The 14,429-nt window shown below is 37.5% G+C and overlaps 1 protein-coding gene and 1 long non-coding RNA gene across 6 annotated transcripts in view; both read right to left on the reverse strand.

The window, feature by feature from the left end:
- LOC132146955 (immunoglobulin gamma-1 heavy chain-like) overlaps positions 1 to 14,429 on the reverse strand; it is a 364,816-nt gene that overhangs the window by 301,160 nt on the left and 49,227 nt on the right. The window lies entirely within an intron of this gene.
- Positions 6,740 to 9,172, reverse strand: LOC132147377 (uncharacterized). 2 transcript variants are annotated; one of them, XR_009434913.1, is made up of 5 exons: positions 9,037 to 9,172; positions 8,926 to 8,958; positions 7,903 to 7,967; positions 7,640 to 7,740; positions 6,740 to 6,997 (listed from the first exon to the last, which is right to left on the reverse strand). It is a non-coding gene; the product is annotated as an uncharacterized LOC132147377 (long non-coding RNA). The 2 variants fall into 2 exon arrangements; XR_009434912.1 differs by lacking the exons at positions 8,926 to 8,958; positions 9,037 to 9,172 and having other exon boundaries at positions 7,903 to 8,182.

Raw genomic sequence — 14,429 nt, forward strand, 5'->3', positions numbered from 1 at the left:
GGATATAAAAAACAGAGTCCCATTCCTTTATCACCCCACCTCACCTCATATCAAAGAGAAGCAGTCAATACCCTATTTAAGAGATACGTTTACCCTCGATATATCCAAATGGACCTCTAAACCCAGCCGCCTTGCCTTCCTTTCTGGCTTGTTCGATTCCTGGCCATAATTCATGTCTCAATAGTCTATCTTCTTTCGTCAGGTCTTCAGCAAAACGGATACAAGCTTCTTTGCACACCGATGACGACTTGGTTCCCTTCCATTCTTCGTCCCGCACCAATCTGCGGGTAAAAAGAATGATCACCTCTCTCGAACGAATACACAACATTCACAGCCTCCTCCATAGTAGAAGCAAACTCAGGCGTTATCTTGCCCAGAAGTTGAATCACATCCTCTCTTATGCGCTCCTTTGAGTTCTCCTTGAGACCTTTTATGCGAAGACACCATATTCTCTTGTATCTTTCCTCTTCCAGCACACGAATTTTCAGATCATTATTGACTTCGGATAGATTTTCAATTTGTTTCTCCATCATTTTAATTTTGTCTTTGCATTCTCGTAACTCCTGCGCATTTATTTGGACGGACTTAGCAACGCTTGCAATCATCGCACTGTGCTGCTTCATTTGCGTGCTTAATTCTTCGTGCTGTAAATCTACCTTAGTTCCAAGGGCTTTAATCGCATCCAGAATAGCCGAATTGGGCACCTCGTTTTCCTCACTCTCTGTTGGTTTTTTAGACTTTTTCCCCTTTTTGGGGTTTACTCGGTGTGGGTGGATCAGAATCAGCTCCTCTCTCCCTTTTGCTCGAACCTACAGCTATTTCCATTTCGTAACAATGATCTTCCATATTGGCACCACAACTTTGGGTATGTGTATTAGCAGGTGGAGGTGGAAAAAAACTTATCAAGCTAAACTAACTTGGGAAATTTTGTGAGAGCACGAAACAGCTTGACTACTCAGTCCGCCATCTTTCCGGAACCCTCTACTTGTTTTAAACTAACTTAGGCCTCATCCCAATTCTATTTTATACCCCTTCCCCTTCCCCTAGGGGGGGAAATATTCCCCTAAGAATTGGGACACCACCACATTTGTCGTCTAGCTCTTACAATACACACATATACTGGTGTGCTGGTGTGCATTAGAGCCTTTAATTATCGTTCTGTATTAATGAGCTGCTTACTGACACACACACATATCGGAAATTGCGCAGCTCACACATCCAGGAGAAAATAAACTTGTCAACGCTGCCCCACGACTTTTATTAAATACAGTTTAAATACTGAATCGCTACATTATATTTTCCAACGACGAAAGGATACAATCGCTCTTTTAGGTAGACATACTCTAAAAAGATAAATGCACAGACGTGAATACACGCAACTAACACATGTCTTTTTCTCTCGAATAGGCAATATTTGAGAAAATTGTTTAGTGATTTCTAATTATTGGGGGGATTAGCCCCCATCAATGTTTACGGCAGTTATCGCCCTGATCAGACATATGCTGTGGCACTATCATGCAGTCTGTAATGATATGACGTTAGCAAATATTATCGATTTTTTGCAAACATTTCTTTGAGTAACATGACCGTTAATATGAACTCACAATTGAATGTAACATAAAACAAATGATTACTTTTCGTTAAAACCTTTATTTATGGCAAAAAGCTTACATTTATGTGTCTTTTTGTTCGCTGTAGCAGCCATGTTGCCGAGATAATTCATACCCCTTCGATTGAAGTGTATGATTGTATATCGTTTGAAGGGCTATCTGCCCCATCCCCTTACCCGTACCCCTCCAACCAAAAGAGAATCGAGACACCCCTACCCCTCCATTTCACGCATTCAGGGGAAGGGCTAAGGGGTAGAATTTGGATTGGGCCTTAAACATGCAATATCCGGTATGCCCAAAGTTCATGTGTTTGATATGGGTCCTGGCCTGAACTCATCTTTAGGCCAATATTTATTCATAGTCTTAACGCCACTTATGCCCCGTTTCCACCGCAGGAACTTTACCCAGGAACTAGGGACTTTGGCCTGGTACTCGGTGTGTTTCCACCGCAGGAACCAGGAACTAAATAAAGTCTGGTCTGTATTCAATTTATCTATATGTTAAAATGAAAATAAAAAAGGCGAATCTATATAATATTTCATTTCATTGTAACGTTCATTGATGACGTTACCATGTTGTGGCGCTGCTCAGTGGCTGACACGCACACAGGAGCTCTGATTGTTTGGTCAATGTTTGTTAGTATACGTTGTTTTTTGTTTTTCTCCTCCAGTTTTTCTAGTTTTTTGTTTGTTTATTAATTACAGTCCCACGGTGTCAAGTTGTGTATTTGAATATCGCGAGTGTAAACATCTGCAATTGGATGTAAACAATGGATTGTAACATGGCTTACTTGGAACTCTTTCTGGCGATCACTCTACTCTCTCTACTTCTGTCAAACACTGAGCCATTCAGGATAACCTACGGCAGACATCAACTACTTCAGCTGGGCCTAACAACACAGCTGCAGTGGACACCTCCAACGGATTTTCCCCTGGAATGCCTACATCCAACTGAACAAAGATTTGTCAGGACAAAGAGGAAGCGTGGCTCGAGAGGAGGAATTAAACGCCGCGTTCGTGCAAGAGGATCTAAACCCCCACTACCAACTATGGTCCTCTCTAATGTGAGATCGCTAAGGAACAAATTAGATGAACTCCATGCCTCTACGCAATACCGGTATGAATACAGAGATAGTTGTCTGTTATGTTTCAGTGAGACTTGGTTGAACCGTACAGTGAATGATGACAGTCTTTCCCTACCTGGCTTTGGTACACCGTTAAGACTTGATAGAGATCAACAAGCTATGGGGAAATCGATTGGTGGAGGACTATGCATGTATATTAACATCAAGTGGTGTAGACACCATATCATTAGACACACCATCAATTCCCCAGACCTAGAACTCTTATCAGTTTCCTTAAGACCTACATATTTACCACGAGAGTTTGGACAACTATTTGTATGTCTAGTGTATATTCCCCCTGACGCAAACTACAAAGGGGCTGCAGATGCGATATATCAACACATACAAGAACTTGAGGCAGTGTCTCCAGACACTCCCACATTTATTTTGGGTGACTTTAATGGCTGCTCTTTGTCATCTGCATTACCCCACTATCAGCAATAGTTGCTTTTTATTGTCGTCTTATCGACAAAAACTGAAGAGGGAAAAATCTAAAATCGCATCAGTGCGTGTGTGGGACGATGACAGTCTGCAGGGCTGTTTTGATTGCACAGGGTGGAGCGTTTTTGACTGTGTAGATCTCGACGAGTATGCGGATGTTGTCACGTCATATATTAACTTTTGTGTGGATAATGTGATCCCGACAAAACGTGTGAAACAGTTTGCCAATTCAAAACCTTGGATTATAACTGATATTAAAAAACTTTTAGTGGATAAAGAAAGAGCGTTTAAAGCAAATGACAGGTATGGAGGGAAGCTGATTCAGAAGGAAATACAGACGAAAATCAAACAGGGCAAGAGACAATATAAAGACAAAGTTGAAAAAAAACTAAAGGAAAATAACTCACGTATGGCGTGGAGGGGTATTAAAACTATCATAGGTCAAAATAACTGCTCTAACACCCTGGAGCATACAGTTGAGCAGGCAAATGCCCTGAACGAACACTTTGCGAGATGGGAGAGTGATGTGCCAGTCAATCCAATAAGCCTTGATGGAAGAGCAAGTGCTTCAATCAGGGTAAGCTGTGAGGAAGTGGGGCGGATCTTCTCCCGTATAAGGACAAGGAAAGCTGCCGGCCCTGACAGGCTGGAAGGCACCATCCTAAAGAGCTGCAAAGAAGAACTGAGTCCAGTGTTCAGAGGATTGTTTCAGAAATCACTTGACACACATAAAGTTCCAAAGCTATGGAAAACAGCGGAAATTTTACCACTTCCTAAGAAAACCAAACCAGTTGGACTGAACGATTTTAGACCAGTAGCACTCACTTCTGTTGCTATGAAGTGTTTTGAGCAGATCATTTTAATTCATCTCAAAATACAAACCAAAGCTCACATAGATACGTTACAGTTTGCTTATAGGGAGAAAAGGGGGGTGGAAGATCCTGTCACAACCCTTCTGAATGGAATTTACAAACACCTTGAAACACCTGCCTCTCATATACGCATCCTGTTTGCAGACTTCTCTTCAGCTTTTAATACTATCAAGTCACACATGTTGATAGAGAAGATGACAAACATGGGTGTAAATCTCAATCTTGTAAAGTGGATTCAGGACTTTTTAACAGGTAGACAACAGTATGTGAGGGCGGGTCACAGCCAGTCTAGAACCATCATGACAAACACGGGAGTGCCACAAGGATGTGTTTTATCACCATTGTTATTTATTTCATATACTAATGATTGTGTCAGTCACCATTCTAACTGTTCACTGATTAAGTTTGCAGATGATGCTGCCCTAGTCGGTTTTTTAACAGATAATGAACAGGACTACAGGACTGAGGTTGACCAATTTCGTGAATGGTGCAGTCAAAATTCATTAATTTTAAATATTTCAAAAACAAAAGAAATGGTGATTGATTTTAGGAAAAGGCCCCCTCCACTGCAACCTGTCACTATTCAAGGGGAAATTATTGAGACTGTGGAGGAGTATAAGTATCTGGGCACTATTATTGATCACAAACTTACCTGGTCTGCTAACACATTAGCAAGATACTCGAAAGCACAGCAACGGTTTTATTTTTTAAGGAAACGGCGTAGTTTCAATGCTGACACAACAACTCTGACATTGTTTTATTTAACTTTTATTCAGAGTGTGGTGACTTTCGCCATCCAGTGCTGGGGGGGGGGGGGGTCTTTCTGTCCAGAACAGGAATATGCTCGACAAGGTGACTAAAATGGGCAGGAAAATTACTGGATCTGAGGTTAAAAGCATCTCCAATCTCGCAGATCAGTATACCCTCAATTTGGCTCCGAGGATACTGGATGATCCATCCCACCCACTTTGTTCAGAGTTTTCCCCCCTCCCCTTTGGACGCAGATTTCGAATGTTCCTAACAAAAACTAAACGTGCCATTACATCATTTGTGCCGAGGAGCATTCAGTTACTGAACAGATCAGACAAAGGCACATAGATATTTTTAAATGTGCACTATTGATTATTTGTTTAACTATTTATGGATTTATTTTAGTGATTAGATTGATGATTGTATGTCTACACCACTGCTGTGTTGTTGTTTGTTTTGTTTTACTTTTTACTGTATCCTTTATGTTATCTGTGTTAATGTTAAATGTGGCTCCCTTGAGTGCAAAACAAATTCCCCTCAGGGAAATAAAGGTTTTCATCATTCATCATCATCATTACAGCAAGCAATAGCCGTCATTTCAACGTCTGGGTTAAATATAGACCCGATATAGTCCGGCTATGTGTAACCCACTTTTAGCCCAAATAACATTTAATCTGGACAAATGTATTTTTTTTGCAAAATAACTTGTGAGATATATGATATTCCATCATGTACGCAGAGTCTACCGTGATTACAAGTTGTTTGGTTTACTTTATTTTACTTGTTATATGTGTAGGCTGTGCGTAGCCACGATTTAGCTCGTATTCAGACCGGGCTATTGTAGCCCACTTTTAGCCCAAATAACATTTAATCTGGATAAATGTATTTTTTTCCAAAATAACTTGTGAGATGTATGATATTCCATCATCTAAGCAAAGTCTACCGTGATTACAAGTTGTTCAAAGTGAAAATCTAATAGACGTCTAACCATAGCCCAAGAATAGACAATCAGACAGCTATTGAACGACTATATTTATACGTCCAATAGACGTCTAACCATAGCCCAAGAATAGACAATCAGACAGCTATTGAACGACTATATTTATACGTCCAATAGACGTCTAACCATAGCCCAAGAATAGACAATCAGACAGCTATTGAACGACTATATTTATACGTCCAATAGACGTCTAACCATAGCCCAAGAATAGACAATCAGACAGCTATTGAACGACTATATTTATACGTCCAATAGACGTCTAACCATAGCCCAAGAATAGACAATCAGACAGCTATTGAACGACTATATTTATACGTCCAATAGACGTCTAACCATAGCCCAAGAATAGACAATCAGACAGCTATTGAACGACTATATTTATACGTCCAATAGACGTCTAACCATAGCCCAAGAATAGACAATCAGACAGCTATTGAACGACTATATTTATACGTCCAATAGACGTCTAACCATAGCCCAAGAATAGACAATCAGACAGCTATTGAACGACTATATTTATACGTCCAATAGACGTCTAACCATAGCCCAAGAATAGACAATCAGACAGCTATTGAACGACTATATTTATACGTCCAATAGACGTCTAACCATAGCCCAAGAATAGACAATCAGACAGCTATTGAACGACTATGTTTATACGTCCAATAGACGTCTAACCATAGCCCAAGAATAGACTAGTCATCAATTAGACCGCTAAACGACTACATATATACGTCTAATAGACAGGCAATATGGGTCTAGGCTAAAACAAGGTTGATTTTGGGCTGTCAGTGAAAATCTAATAGACGTCTAACCATAGCCCAAGAATAGACTAGTCATCAATTACACTACATATACATGTAATAGACAACAAAATGAGGCATAAGGATTCTTTTCACTAAAATATAACAGGTTCTCATAAATGAAAATCCATCCAAACTAATTGAATATAAAGGGATTTATTTTGAACAATTATATAGACAACAACAACTTGGACAACATTCAAACATAAAAATGAACAAATAAAACATTGGAAAAATATGTAAAACAAATTAAGATATTAAAATTTTTAAGAATTAACTGTTTACTTTAGATCCATAACCCCCACCCCCTGCCCTCCCTGGTGCTTGTTTGAAATGATTAGAAATAGCATTTTTTATTTCACATTCCGTAGCTGATGGAAAGCTGGTCATCACTGCATCTGCCAAATGAGAAAAAGGAAAGAATTATTGCTCAAGAAAAACATTGTTGACAATAATTTTAACTAATTAGTCAATCACTTTTGCTAGGATGATTTAATAGATAGAGTTAGCAGAATATAGATTGAGAGTATATATTTTATATCAATATAGACAATAATTTATATCAATATTATAATTAATATCAATAATTGAACATTTTTGCTCGCGTAATGGTGATGCAATATGGCGTGTAACGATACGCGTATTGAACAATTCTGTATAAGGCATATATATATATATATATATATATACACATATATAGGCTATACACACACACACACATACATATACATATATATCTGAAATTTTCTTCTCGAATGTTCATTTTTATCAAGCTCATATGCAAGTTCAGTCATTTCACTTAAATGGCAATGAAAATGACCTATTAATTTTCATTTAAGTGAAATTACTGAACTTACATATATGAGCTTGATAAAAATGAACATTCGAGAAGAAAATTTCAGATGGCACTTAGAGGCTTTTGCATCTGAACTCTTATATATATATATATATATATATATATATATATACACACACACACACACAGAGAGAGAGAGAGAGCGAGAGAATCACTGTTAATTAGCCTAAACAGACACGCATACCTCTGATGACTGAGAATAAGGCAGTTGATTGAAAGGACTTCTTCTGTAGTGGACCTCCTCCTTTCATGTTGAATGCAGACATCAGGGAATTTTTGAAAACACTAAAGTATAATACAAAATAAAGTGGTTAGCTATTGCGGCTAAAATCTAACATTAAAGGAAGTCTTTTTTAAATCTCTAATTTGCGTATTGACCACATAAAATTCTTATTCAGTATCGACACCAGATTGTTTGATAAATGTTGCATAATTTGTAGGCTTTACCTGTCCAGCATTCTTCTTGTACGGTCTTTGAAGTTTTTTCCTCCAATTTTACACAACTGTGTCACCTGAACAACACAAGCCAATGTCAGTACTTGGCAGGTAGTATTACAGTATATGCTTCATTTTCAAAGTATTTACCAACCTTAAAGGTTGATGCCCATTGACCTGCAAGTTTTCCATCACTGACCCTATAAAACTCTTATTTCAGCAGATAAAAATTTTAATACTGGTGGATACTTTTTATAATTTTTCAATTTAAATCAATTATTATTTTATAATTATTGCCAATTTAAAACTAATTGTTTCAACTCAATCTTAATGTACAATGATATTGTACTTTATTTTTTTATAAATAAAGTATTTTTATTTATTTATTTTATTTATTTATTTATATTTATTTTTTATTTTTTTTATATTGTGTTTTTTTTTTGCCTCATAGTCTGATAGTATGCAACAAGCCATGGTTCAGTCATAAATTGCATATTATATTTCAAATGAATTTTAGACTGTCAAAGATGAGCATTTTAGTGTGGAAAAGTTGCTTTGGAGTGTTTTTTTGGTTTGTTAGTTTTTTGCCATTGCTGCCCGTGTATTCCCACTTTCTAGCTGCCTCTCTAAGTACTCGAACTCATCGTCATTGCCCAAGGTTGACATGTGGAACCCAGTTTCTGGTTCCACAATTTTCCCTATTCTTCACAGTTCATCTTTTATTTGTAAAAGTTGTGTCAAAACCTTTTTTTGAAATCCTAAATGCAACAAAGGCATTGTGTTAATTTAAAGTACAATAAAAAATTGCATCACAATACTGAGGTATGACAACTCCTAAACATCAATAACAAAAATTTTGAATGAGAATTTTAACAAATCACTGCCTTCTCATCTATATTGGACATCAAGGAAAAGAACTGTGGCCAGCTATCAACCAGAAGATAAAAGATAAAGTGAAGAATCTTTAATTACTCCCACGGTCATGATTCAGGAAAATTGCAAAAAATATTATAGTAACAATGTATTGATACTTACTTTTGTCTGTCATTGGAAACATGTCTTTCTTTTCTGTAAAAAAAAAGAAAGAAAAAGGAAGCAAAAACATGTAACTGACATGGCTCATCTCATAAGTATGTCCATACTAACCTTGGGGGTTTCTGACTTGAGGACTTCCGGATTGGCGCTCAGTCCTGGAAGCTGCAATTAAGTACCAATATATGATTATTCGGACTATTCAGATCAGAATCGGACTACTCTGGCAAAACATGTCCATACTAACCTTGTGGGTAGAGCTTAGATCGGGCCCAACAAATCATGCCTGACCCTACCCGAGCCCGAGCATGTTGTGTCCGAGCCCGGCCCGGCCCGACACGTTCACTGTAATTATGAGCCCGAGCCAGATTTAAACCCGACCATTTTTAATATGTGGGCCGTTATAACCAGGGGTGGCGCCAGATTTTTTTTTTTACCGCAGATGCTGCTGTGCTGTAGATCATTTAGGCTACGGGGGAGCTGCGCAGTTATATATATATATATTATATTATATATGCGTGCCGCATTTAATGCACGAGACAAAGCCAACACATATGTTGTCACTCCCCACGACTAGTTTAAAATGTTTCCATATCTCCGATTTTCCTCCAAACTTGCTCAAAGTTAATTCTCCTGTTTTAATTTTTTTCTTTGATTCTTCAAGCTCCATGTTGCACTTATTCTACTGAATAGTACAGCACGCACAGCAGGTGTGATGCGTCACGCATGCGAGACTGCGAGTGGACGAGACGCTGCGCATGACACGTGACTTGCTTTATCAGGGGCCCGACCCGACCCGGCCCGAGGACGAGCTCGGGCAGAGAATCTAAGCTCTACTTGTGGATTGGCGCTCAGTCCTGGAAGCTGCAATTAAGTACCAATATACTATTATTTGGACTATTCAGATCAGAATCTAATCAGGTCTATGGTCACCTCCTAAAAAGGCCATGCACAGAGAAGTCCAAATTAAACAATTCCCCATCGTAAGTACACATTGATGGCCTAAGACACGAAACGAGCAGTCTGTGTGAGAAAATGAACAGTATTTATATCGTTTTTACCTCTTGTACACAGCCACGTCCAAGTGATATGAGGGCTCGCGTGCTTCCAGGTGTGTGATGCGTCCGCGTTCTGGCTTAATTTGCGCAAGCGCCGCACTTAGACTTAGCCAGCCCAGAATGCGCACACACCGAAGCATGCGCGCCCTCAGATCACTTCGACGTGGCTGTGTTATAAGAGGTAAAACGATATAAATACTGTTCGTTTTCTGACACAAACCGCTCGTTTCGTGTCTTAGGCTATCAGTGTGTACTTATGGTGGGAAATTGTTTCATTTGGACTTCTCTGTGCATGCTCTTTCAGGTGGTGACCATATAGACCTGCATTATATGACTGACAGACAAGAACAGTTTGACCTAAAAATATAAAAATGTAAACTACTGCGGAAACAAAGACAAATACATCTTGGATGCCCATAAGGTAAGCTAAAACATATCAAAATTTAATTTCAAAGTGAACAATCATTATAAATCATTCTTTATCACTTACTCATATAACTCTAATAAACATAAAAAAAGATACTTATAGGCGTAGTTCACTTAAAAAAAAAAAAAAAAAAAAGTAATCATTTACTCACTTTCACTTGGTTCCAAACCTGTATGGCTTTCTTCTGTTGAACACGCACAAAAAATTATATTTTGATGAATGTTGGTAACAAGACATTTAATGGTAGTCATTGACAAGTGTTCTGTATATTCAATTGCTGTACTTTGTTGACTGATTGCAGGATAATTTGCAATAAACAGTGTCTTTAAATCAAATAAAGTGGATTACATCACTCCAGTTCTGAGGTTTTTACACTGGCTATCTGTCTGTCAAAAAATTCATATTAAAAAACTACAGTTGGTTATTAAATTAACATTTTAAGGCCAAAGTAAATTTCTAATCTTCTAAATCACTAATCTTCTGATGCACTATGAACAACCCAGAGCAGACCTCTCAGGACATCTGGGACAGTCAGCTACTTTTATATCTCCAAAGTCAAAACAAACCATGGAGAAGCAGCATTCAGATTTATATCTGAAACAAATTCACTGAAAACTGAATGTATGCTGCATATTTTAGTTATTTACAAACTAGTTTAAAGACTTTATGTTTGCCACTACCTTTTATTAAATGGAGAGGATTTTTTTAAATTTCTTTTTATGTTGCACTATGCTGCTGTTAAACTTTATGTAAAGTACTTACAAAATTTGCTTTAAATCAACTCTAATTTAAAAACAAAAATATACTGGTATCTTTAATATAATAAAAAATAGTGATGATTAGTTTCATAGTTTCATGCTTACCACATTCATTGAATTTAGATACATTTGCAATAACACGTGCAGGTAATGTTAACTTTTTGGAGAAAAGTAGTGCAATGTTAATGTTAAAATGTCACGGTTTCTACACATTATAACAGCTAACTAATTTAAACAATGAACATATCAAAAATAACACGCATACTTACAAGATCGAAGTAGAAATGTGAAGGTTTTCACTCAGACTGTTGCTCACATAGACATGTATAGAAAGGCTAGATGGCTCAAGGCGGAGTCAGCTGTGTCATCACTTGGCGGCCATCTTAGGTCAGGAGACTGCGCTGCTGCTCCCTGCTGCTGTGGACGGAAGGTGAGTGACATACGCCAACTAAAATGCTCGTAACTTGCTGAATTCTTGACGGATTTACAAACGGTTTGGTTTATTACAAACCTTATTAACGTGGCTATGATTTGTGCTGATGCCGATGTTTAAATTGTAGCTTCAAGTTTTGAGAAACGCTTAACATTGGAGCGTAGCTGTGTGTTTCATGGCTGCCCTCTACTCTAAAGTGATACCACAGTCGACATTTTCAATTATTAACAGGTTTCCTGAGACCAACAACGTTTCTTGACAACCTAATCTTTTGTCTAAATGTCATTTTGTGGATGTGGTTGTATTTATTTGCTGGCTAGCAGTGAAGAGGTCGTAAGTGAGTCACCAAGCAATTGTAAATTGGTGGGAGAGGCAGGGTTAGTCTTTCGTTTCAACATAGCTTTGAGTTACACATGATTTCCAAGTGGTTTGCTTTCTTAAAAACATCTTTACATTTGGATTACTTTGTTGGTTTTTTGTTTACAGAACTTCTGATTACGCTTGTGGAAAATGAGAGGAGGAGAGGGAGGGAGCTGTATTGATTATATTGTATTGATGGAAAGAGTTTTGTGTCCAATTGTGTCTTAATGTTTTTTTTTTTGTATATTTTGTATATTTTTTTGTAAGTTTTTTTCTAATTGTGTGCCTTTGGACCTAAGTAAAAAAACAAAAAACAAAGACCCATCTCTTTTCTCTTTATTTTACAGAATGGCAACTTGAGACAGATTTATATTATACATACATTTACCCATGCACTATTTCATGTTTCATGTAGGCCTACCTTATAAATATTGACATCATTACTGTGTGTGTGTATGGGTATACCTAGTACTTTACCTGTCTAGTCTACTTAATATACTATTTTCTTAATAAACTCCGTGGCTATAATTTTTCACAAGTATGCAGTTAAATAGCCACATCCCTGAAGTTTATGACACAAGTCTCCCCACCAAAGCTGAGACCAAACCTATGCCCATGGATCCAGCCCATCCAGTAGTCATTCACTGAGAATCCAGACACAGTGCAGGACAGAGTCACTGATTCTCCAGGCTTTTTCACCACAGAGTCTGAGGAGGTCAAAGACTGACGACTAACAGCTGAAAAACATGCAACAAATCATGTTAGATGATTTAGAAGAGTGGATGTCCTCAACAATTCAGAAAACATTAAGAGTTTCTCACATGAAATGATCAAAAGCAGAACTAAATGCAGTAACACTTCCATCATCACCCTGAAACCATGAACTGTAGAGAAAAATATTTATCTTCACTGCAGCTGGACACAAACACTGACTGAGACTTTTGTTTTATAGCACAAGTCTTTTAAAAGTTTAATTAATTTTGACCCTCCCTCCTACATCATTACATTTGCATATATTCTGAAAAACAAGGTAACTCTGGCAACACTGGGACTGAGAAAAATGATTTTTAACATTTTTTTTATTCTGATTGATATAATACATAATTACCATTTATTTTCTTTCTAGGACAGTATGGGTTTTGCCGACATGTTATTGTACAAAATGTTAACGAAAATACATTTCAAGTTCAAGCATTAACTCATCAAATCAACTTAACCATCTATACAGATAACTTAGATAAAACAATGTGCTCTTTTGTCATGTCGCATCAGTGCTTTTATTCCTAATTCTGGCATACAAGTGAAGAAATCAGGCTGTTATTGTCATTGGTGTGGTTGCAGTAAATGTTAGATGTTTTTATGATTGGTGTTTTTGTTAGTTTGTCTGTTAACAGTGGTTTTGGACGACTGGTGCTTGGATTTGGTATTTTAATGCCTAGGTAAAGATCCTTTAGGATGCTGGAGTGGGACAGAGAGGACAGGGGAGTTTAAATTCACTTTTAAGTGTCCCTTCAGTCATCAAAGCAAAGAGTATTTGCATATTTCTAATTTGAATGCATTATTCCACTTTTTGTTTTTAAAATGAAACACATGCATACATACACATTTAAAAATAGTTCAAACCCAAAAAAAAATCAGGTTTTTCCATGCAATGAAAGTATAATTTTATTTAGGTTAGAATCACATCCGCTATTCCAGAAACAAGTTATACATTTTAGAAATGGGAGAATAAAATAGTAAAGAAATAAAGAAAACTATTCAAATGTGAAAGCAGAAGGCTAAAATGTACATGTTTATTGCGATCAAGATTACATTTGCAGTGTTATAATGTTCATGTGGATTCAGGTATCAAGCTAATTGAAATCTTCTCACTTCAGTTACTGTCAGTTCTTGTAGAGCTGCTTCATCAGATGGAGTCAGTGTGTCTGTCGAGCACAGTAATAAACAGCAGTGTCCTCTTCTCTCAGACTCTTGGCTTCAAGATACTGTGTACTTTGAGACACGTCCTCACTCAACGTGAAGTGATTTTTCATGGAGTCTGCGTAAATAAGATAATTAGAGCTAGAACTACTGCCAGAGTCAACTCCCCCAATCCACTCCAGAGCTTTCCCTGGTTTCTGTCGTATCCAGTGCATCCAGTAGCTTGTCATTGTAAAACCAGATATTTTACAGGAGATCTTCACTGTTTCTCCAGGTCTCTTTATCTCAGCAGACGACTGATCCAAAAGGATTTCATCACCACTGATACCTGTGGAATAAAAATAAATAAATTACATTGATGTAGAGCATCCATTAGTGTAGTGAATGCTCTTGGCTAGAAAAAGGATAATGTCACACTTACCTTGAGTTAAAATCACTACAATAATGAAGAGACAAATGCTTTTCGACATCATCACTAAAAAGCCTTCTCACTATACGGGTGTATTTAATTTCTAATGTTATGTCTGATCATTGTTGAGCTGAATTGTGTT

The sequence above is a fragment of the Carassius carassius genome, chromosome 1, assembly GCF_963082965.1.
Source record: "Carassius carassius chromosome 1, fCarCar2.1, whole genome shotgun sequence".
Lineage (NCBI taxonomy): Eukaryota > Metazoa > Chordata > Actinopteri > Cypriniformes > Cyprinidae > Carassius > Carassius carassius.